The 8,213-nt window shown below is 38.6% G+C and overlaps 1 pseudogene; it reads right to left on the minus strand.

Annotated features, from left to right (window-relative positions):
• Window positions 1-5,677: 5,677 nt before the first annotated feature.
• LOC104602310 (14 kDa proline-rich protein DC2.15 pseudogene) lies at window positions 5,678-6,617 on the minus strand (annotated as a pseudogene).
• Window positions 6,618-8,213: the final 1,596 nt, after the last annotated feature.

Consider the following 8,213-nt stretch of genomic DNA (forward strand, 5'->3'; position numbering starts at 1 on the left):
GTTGACTGGGCCGGCTATCCACTGGATCGCAGGTCCACCAATGAGTTTTGTGTGTTTCTTGGGCCCAATCCAATTTCCTGGTGTGCTAGGAAACAACCCACAGTTGTTCGTTCCTCCTCAGAAGTCGAATATCGCTGCCTTGCTCACACTGCTATGGAAATCTCCTAGCTGTGCTCTCTGTTCAAAGAACTTCATGTTCCTATTCTCATCACTCGGGTCATCTGGTGTGACAACATGTCAGCTATTGCTCTCACCTCCAATCCGGTTTTTCACGCTCACTCGTAAGTCATTTCTCGTAAGAATAGATCGAATTTAGCATATATCCATGCACTTCTCTATTTGCATTTCCATTTGTGGCTGCATTTGGTTGCATGTAAAATGAAGGGAAACGAATGATTCCTTGAAAAACCAAATTCAATGGAAAAATAAATTATATTTAGCATATATCCGTGCACTTCTCTATTTGCATTTCCATTTATGGCTGCATTTGAAGGGAAATGAATGATTTCCTTGAAAAATCAAATTCAATATTATAGAAAAACAAATTATACTTCTAATTTTTCTGGTGCCGCTTAACTTGAAGAACAGATGCGAGTAAAGGACAGATATACAAGCTCTTCACGATTATGTAAGTCGAGAAGATAAACTTTTTTTTTCAGAAAAGGACATTGGAAAAATTAAAAGAAATGTCATTTTCCTAAAATGAGTACCCACTTTTTGGAAAATGTTAATTCTACAACAATTTTGCATGCAGCCAAAAGGAACAACTTATCTCTTCACTTTTCCTACACATTTCTATATTATTTCTTATATATATATATAAATATACTTTTTCATCTATATAGTGAAATTTTTAGGACCATTAGTTATTGATGTTTACATTTCCTTGCTACACGAGTCCTTTACACCCTTGTAATTCTAGAGTCATCTTCTTGAACATGATAAAGTATTTTTCCTTTGGCCTTTCCCTTGTCTATTTGAGCTTCCAAATTGCATGCACCTAGTTACTTCCATGATTTTAGCTATGGCCTTTCATAGATTCATGTATCTGGCCATGCCAACTTGATCAAGGGATAGGCCGATGGGGATACAGCTTACTATTTTCAAGATTGTGAAGTAAACATTTCGTGGAAAGTTTGGCCAAAACATATCAACATCCAATTCGAGTTTGACAATTATTAAAATGCATTATATTTTCATTGCAGAGAACTAGGGTTCCCATGGGCCAGAGCTGGAGACATGGGCTTTCTGGGCGGGCCCTAGACCCAAAACCTAGGCCATGCCCAGAATACTTCAGGCTAGATGGACTGCACTAGCAATGATCATCACCAAGAGAATCAAAGGTTGTAAATTAATTCTCTTATCAAATATATATCTATATATAAAGGAAATTCTATAATCAAGTGGCTAGTAGTGGCGAATGTAGAGGGCAAATTTCAATGAAGGTGTGGTCCAGGGGTCAGTTTGCATCGGCAACTACTATCCTGCGGTTGTGAATTCTAAGTAGGTAGGTCTCGCATGCATCCTTAACCCCACTATCCACTTAACCACACACGCACAAAAAAAAAAAAAAATTGTAGGAGAATAAGAAGTTTATCATATTTAGTTTGAACCAATACTGTGAAACAGGTTTAATTTGGATATGCCAATCTTATCTCTCTAATGGGTTTTTACTGCTTAGTTTAATTAAACATCAGACATAAGATTTATTAATGCAACTTCTGATTCAAACTAAAATCAGTCCTCAAGTTGAAGCTGTCAGAGAGCTTCAAATATTCCCAAAATTGTAAAATAATTATGATTTAGCATGTGGAACCGAGCAAATCTGCTAGTCAAAATGGAGACCAGAGAACAGATCCACTTCAATTCCATGCCAATTTTGAATCTGTGGTATATATGTAACTATTCCATTAAGCTAATTAACCAGTGCAAACCCAATATCATGAAATGATTTGAAGAATATAATAACATGTGTTTGCATATTAGCACATGCATAACCTGTACAGAGAGATTGTAGACCATTGGTTTCTTCTAATATATATATAGTTTCTAATAAAGTTGAACCAGAAGTGCATGTCGTAAGTTATATTATACCCATGATGATGTCTTTATAAATATATATTACCCAAACTTTGACTACATCTGGTGTCCAGTTCCCTGCAGGTTTATTTGCAACCAATTGGCCCTCGTTACATTTCTTATTGTTTGTTTAATACTGAAAGCAAGAGACGATGGACATATATAATTAGTTAGGTTTTTTGATTTAATACTGAATTATCTTTTACAAATTGTTGTTGATCACAAGTGACAAGGGCAGCTGAGGTGACATTGATAAAATAATTCCGCACATGCATGGCGAGGGATAGTTGGTTCTGCACCAATCAGGATATCACCTACATCCCAACAAAAATCACGAGATGCGAGATGTTTAGACTGCTGATCATTTGGTTTTTTCTGATTCTAATTCTGTCTTTTTTTTTTTCTCCTGTTCCAACTCCAAAAGTTTTGTTTGATGAGGTGGGCCATCAAACCGAATGGTTATAGAGCGATTGGACCCTACAACCGTAGCAACACTAAAAGTGCCTAAAATTCACTTCGAGTCTCCTATCCACAAAACTCTTCTTATATCTTAACCCACAAAACACAGCATGGCTGTGTGTTGGGAACATCTCCCATGAGTGATAAGGGGAGATATTTTCAATGTGCGACTGTAATGTTTTGTAGGTAGGGATGTTCCCAATATAAGACAGTAGTGTTTTGTGGGTATGGATGTGATAAGAATTTGTGGGTAGGAGATCCAAGTCCTAAAAACTGAGTCATTTTAATAGTAGATAAATTAGGAATTATATTAGTGTAATCATGTTAGAGAATATCAATCTATTTAAGTACCTCACCTAACAGCTTAAGCTTTTATGTTGAATTGTTCTTTGAGATGATATCAGAGCCACTTTGACCAAGTGGTTTAGTGTTCGATTCTCATTACCTCCATTATATAATTAATTAAGTTTCAGAACAAGGTATGGGCGGGCCTGTGATTGTTCACACTTCAAACTCAATGGGCTTTTGTGTGAGAGAAGGTGTTAGAGAATATCAACCTATTCAAAGACCTCACCTAACAGCTTAAACTTTTAAGTTGAATGATTCTTTGAAAAATCAAATAAGGTGACATGGGATTATCAGTGGGTCAAGTAGATTTGACAAAACTGAACCAAACCAGTCCAATTTTGTAAGGTGTGAGTCTACAATTCTATATTGCACCTCCAAATAATAATTCGAGGATATACCCACTTTAAAATCTTTTTTTTTTCTATATACACTTGTGATATTATGATACTATGATATATAAAAGTAATTCAACAAATTAAGAGGTTTATTGCCAGATCACATGTTGAAAGTTTAGCTGTCAATTATATACAGATTTATGGGGTCAAACTTAATAATCCCATATGGGTTCAGGTTTTATTGAGGATCTGCTTGGCAACTGATTCTGCATACATTGATTTATCAGGTAGGAACCGGGTCTATCCTGATTGAACCAGATCCAACCCATTCACATCGCCAGTTTAACAACAACATGAGGTGTCACATTCTTATTGTTATAATCTTTTTTTTTAAATAATTTTTTGAAGCCATTTTAATTGTAAAAATGAAACACAAAAACCTAATAAGCACATATATGATTTTCATAAAATATTACAGATTTAAACCCTGACACAAGGAATCAGGGTTTAGAAATGTATTATATAAGGTTTTGCACTATAGATTTGTATTTGCGCCCTTCCCAAACTGAGCCTTATTATTTGTTGTTGTTGTTTAAATGCCTAAGATGACCAATAGTTTTCTCAAAAATTGAACCGAGGAAAGCCAAACAAAATACAAGCCAAAACTATAATAAATCAATAAATGTAATTAAGATAAGACTGAGTAGTATCTATTGGATTAAGATAAGAGTTTGTATTAGACAAGGGTTGAGAGTTTTATCTTCTATAGATTTGATGGAACTAACATATTTCATTAATGCATTATATTTTAGCCATACTTTGATATTTTTTTCTTCCATTTTATTCTTAATGGACGTTGATGTAACCGTTTCTGGTCATGTACCAATTTTTTTCTTTGTGATGTACCAACTTTTTGGCTAAGTACCTCGTCATTTGACCTGCTCCCAGGTGGTCTGTGACTCAGAGGATGATGGAGCTCCCTGGTGGCGAATTGCCTGGTGATGAGCTACTTGGTGGCGAACTCCCTGGTGGTGAGTTACCTGGTAACGAGCTCCCTAGTGGAGAGCTACCTGGTGACGAGCTCCCTGGTGGTGAGCTACTTGGTGACGAGCTCCCTGGTGGAGAGCTACCTGGTGACGAGCTCCCTGGTGGAGAGCTACTTGGTGACGAGCTCCCTGGTGGAGAGCTACCTGGTGACGAGCTCCCTAGCGGAAAGCTACCTAGTGATGAGCTCCCTAGCGGAGAGCTACTTGGCTTCCCTTTGCATGAGGTGATCTCCTCTCCTTTGCCGGTGGCAGGAGATGAGGGACCTGTGAGAACTGAATCAGAGGACCCGAGGGTATTTTCTTGGCGGGGACTCTCCGATGCCTAAGTTAGCATTCTGATTGTAGGGAGCTTGGAGAGAAATGAGAGAGCTAGAGAGCAAGGATTACCTCCATTTTTTCATTCTCTCCCCCTTGTCTTTGGGGGTCGGAGTCCTTATATAGTGGTGTCCTGTCAAGTCAGGCGTAACAGCCTCTGTCAAGTCAGGCGTAACTGCCTCTGTCTCTCTGTCGCAGCCGTTACTGCCAGAGTTGAGGTGGCGGGTGCAGGCGACTGCTGCAGAGTACGGCTCTGCCAATCAAGGGATAGCTCTCAGCACTGGCAGGCACGGCGCCGCCTAGCGAGAGACGTGGGCGCAGGCCTCCGGATCTGTTAGGTACAGTTGTCAGGTAGGAGATCTTCCTGCGATATGCTGAGCTGCCCCTAAGTGTTGAACTACCTATGCCGAGCTACCTGTAAGTACCGAGCTGCCCCTAAGTGGCGAGCTCTTCGTAAGACGCCAGGCTGCCTGCGGAGTGGCCAGCTGCCTGTGACGAGCTACCTATGCTGAGCTACCTATGGCGAGCTGCCTATGCCGAGCTACCTGTAAGTGCTGAGCTACCCCTAAGTGGCGAGCTCTTCGTAAGACGCCAGGCTGCCTACGGAGTGGCCAGCTGCCTGTGGCGAGCTGCCTATGCCGAGCTGCCCCTAGCTATACCGAGCTCCCCGAACTATGCCGAGCTGCCCAGTTGTCAAGAGGCTGCACTTAGCCCATTTTTATATTGCAATAACCAAGCCCATGGTATTGGTAATAGTTTGTCAATCGCATCAAGATCATTGATCATGTGTTTGAGGGGGTGTATTTAGAAAATATCATAATCAGATAAGATTAGGTGATTAAATAAGATGTGATATGATAATCGAACCCTTGTAAGAGAGAATTTGTGTGTGTATGTGTTTTATTTTTTGAAAAAGCCCGAATGCAAAATTCATTAATCACCCTTTAACATCTAATTAATTTTCATTAATTCATTCTCTTTTAGCCTTTTACCGATATTTTTTAGTAAAATTCGAGTGGTTTCGCAGTCAACATTAGAGATGCCCCAACTGTCCAAGAAGTTGGTTTGGAAATTATATAAAATAGACGAGCCGTATTGCAAAAAGAGCCATTTTCTCATAGAAGTTCTGACCCAGTACAACAGAATAACGCAGACATGATGAATGCAAACAACATTAAAGAAGAAGAAGAATAACGTAACACAACATATGAAGCAACCTCTGCCGCTGCCTCTGCCGGAGAAATGGAATCGCTTAACTAAGCACATTGGAAGCCAGACGGGAGCTTCTTGCCACAGGTGTTGACGAGTAAGCTGAGTGAAACGGGGATGTTGAGGTTGATACCAAGAATGTTAGCTTTGATGGCGGTGCAGAGGCAGGCTGCAACCTCCAGGTCGACGAGCCCTTCGAGCAGTGTGCAGCATGGGTGGTCTGGTGGGTTCCCAACTTCCGCTCCAACTGCCCCATTAAGTAACTTTGCACATACACCTAGTTTCAAGGCATCCCTGGGGCAGCTACCCTTGGAAGCTGGAGTCGTCGGAGTAGTCGGTGTAGGCTTCGGGTTGTAACAAGTGCCACAGCCACTGACTACGGCAAAGAATAAGAGATTGAGAGAAAGGAACAGAGCAGCTGAAGAACAGCTCCTGGAATAAGCCATCTCTCAGTCTCACACCTACCTTGCTACTAGTTGTGGTAGTTGTTGCTTTTTATTATGACATGGAGGGATTAGGCACTACTCTATCTAGCTATTTATAGAGTGAAACGATCGATCGAGTACGCCGATCCATCGATAAACAAGAAGAAATTTAGTAAAACTAAAATATAAATCGGTGCATGCGCTTCCATGTGATGCAAGGCTGGCAAAAACAAACAATCATAATCCGATCTGGATCTTCGTAAGATGAGGAATTGAAAAATTCTTCGTATTCCCAGTCTCAATGAAATCTCCCGGCCCTGAGATTAGCCTGCTCATCACTCTTCTTCCTTCAATGCAATAAGATCCTTTTGGTTGGGTTACGTCTGATAACATCGTCGTCTCACTCTGACTGAGCACCATGTTTATTCGGTTTCTATTCGTATAAACACCATTTAATCAGTATAAAGCTGTAGGGCTTATCGGAGAATTAAGCTCTAGCTAATTTGTTATCTCAAGTAAATATTTTTTTTTTCAGTGAATAAGGATAAAGGAGCCCTGGTTGTTATGTTTTTGACAGATAGTCACAGATCCAATCCAACCTGTTTACTTAAATATGGGAAGAGTGTCACGGGCGGGCCACGAGATTCGACGACAAGCTAATTCGTTTTCTTGTTAATTTTCACAACACACAAATGAGGTACTTCCCCTAGCTACGGCCCCACGCCCGCACCCCGTTGCTGTCATTCTTTCAATCGATTGGAGCAATGAATAATATTGCCGACGTGAATGATATGGTCTATCTGGCCGGAAATGATTTGATACATCTTATTCTGATAAGATTTATTCTTTCATCGATAGTGATATTGTTCATTTGTTTGACGATTTGATGGATCAATTCTGTCTATTTTCTTATCAATATATAAAGGAACACTGATAGTGATGAATATCCCATTTGTTTAGTCCCCCAACAGTTAATTTTCCGGGATAAATGTTGCCATAAGCTCATTAATACGTCAGCATGGTTTTAAATAACGAGTCGGAAATGGAAACGAAATGGTTTTGGTCATTGGTTTCCGGCTGATAGTTTGATTGTCTAATTCAAATGGATGGCCCGTACGGGTTGACAGTTTAACTACCCGGGTCAATAGATTATTGATTGATTCAACGGTTTTTTGGCTAAGAACTGAGTGTAAAAATAAAACGAAATCGGTTGTCTGAACGATTCACAGATCAGATGGTCAGATAAACAATGATTAAAAACCATGAACGTCAGAATTGCTATACTACTCTATAAAATATATAACATCCACATGTTAAGAATCTCCAAACGTTCCATGGAGTAAAAGTATGGAATACAAGGGGCTAATCATATATCCTTAATTCCTTATCTAAATCATGAATAATGCTTTAATTATATTCTCCTCGCAATGTATCAGTTTATCCATGTAGCTAAGAGGTGGTTGCAGCTGGATCATATTGGTTAGCGCATGATGGGTGGAAATTGGAGACTCAGCTATATCCTCACTCCATTAATTAATGTAGGGTGAGTGCATGCAGTGTTCATCTGATCTCTTCAGTTTTTAATTGTTTTGTAATATCCATTTTCAAAGAAATAAGTCTAAAATTGTTTACTATATAACTAATAAAAGTGTAATTGTATTGCACATAGCGATATCAAATGATGATGATGATAATAATAAGTAATCAAATGACCTTATTGGTTGAACCATTATTTAACTAGAAAAATAGATTATGATTAAGACATTAATTAATTTTTTTATTTGTATTTTAGCCATTTCTAACTTTACTAACAATAATTCTTATTTTCAAAAATATTTTTGTTTGATATAAGAATATATAATATTAATGCATGTTCAATTTTTTCTATAAAATTTATAAAAAACTCTATATATTTTTATTTTTATTATTTAATTTATGATATAATAAAATTACTTATTTACCAAGAGGAAATACAATTCCAATATATTGTTTGAATA

Source organism: Nelumbo nucifera, chromosome 1, assembly GCF_055504915.1.
Source record: "Nelumbo nucifera cultivar China Antique chromosome 1, China Antique-T2T, whole genome shotgun sequence".
Lineage (NCBI taxonomy): Eukaryota > Viridiplantae > Streptophyta > Magnoliopsida > Proteales > Nelumbonaceae > Nelumbo > Nelumbo nucifera.